Source organism: Etheostoma cragini, chromosome 11, assembly GCF_013103735.1.
Source record: "Etheostoma cragini isolate CJK2018 chromosome 11, CSU_Ecrag_1.0, whole genome shotgun sequence".
Taxonomy (NCBI): Eukaryota; Metazoa; Chordata; class Actinopteri; order Perciformes; family Percidae; genus Etheostoma; species Etheostoma cragini.
In genome coordinates, this window is record NC_048417.1 from 1,936,018 (window position 1) to 1,936,938 (window position 921).

Below are 921 nucleotides of genomic sequence, written 5' to 3' on the forward strand. Positions count from 1 at the left end.
CCCGGTGACTTCCTGTGGTCTCCGCCGGTGGGGACGTGTTGTTAATTTGGGAGATTTAGATGTGCTGGTAGGTGGACAGGCGAGCTGATTTCCCATTTCCTGTCTGTCCAGTCCAAATAAACGCCCAAACCAATCACTTGAGGATAGACATGAGGTTTCAGTGGTGACATGAGACGCTGAGGGTCCCACTCGGCTGATAACTGGCTTTTAAAGTTCACTGTGCCGGTAAAAGGAACATATCAGCCGTTGTTTATCACCTTTATGGATGTGGGCCAAGGAGCCCTCATCCACGCAGCCTGTAATTACAGCTGTGATTCGGCTCTGTTGACACAGGTGGACAAATGCAAGTCATCCAAATGTGTGATTTATTTGTACACAAGTTTTCTTTGTTACTTGCCAAACTGTGTTGCAACAGTCCTTTGGTAAACAGCTCCACCAAAACGAGAAGGGCATCTCTGTTTGACTTCTGTCAGCGTTGTGTGGCATCTAGTCCCCAGGAGAACCCGGTTAATATTTAACTTTTTACTATCTCTTTTCTCTCTTCTGTAAGAATTACTCAGGTTCAGTTTAAAAAGAAAGTGCAGGGTGTAAATGTACGCGATATTGGACACGGCAAAGGTGGAGCTGTGACAACCTCTTAAACATTTCTCCATGTGAGGTGGAACTGTGTCATTGCTATGAATTAATCAATTTAAGGTCTACTAATAGTGACCTTAGTTTATTAGTGACATATTAACGATAAAAATATGAATCTCACTGACACAAAGGACCATGTAGTTGTATCTCTGTAACAGTCAGTCAGTGATGTAAGTATACACGAAAATATACTTTTATATTTTTATCTTTTTATATTTGCTCTCAGGACTCCACTCTGCTCTACCTACCTACACTTTATATTTTTATATTTTATTTCCTTATATT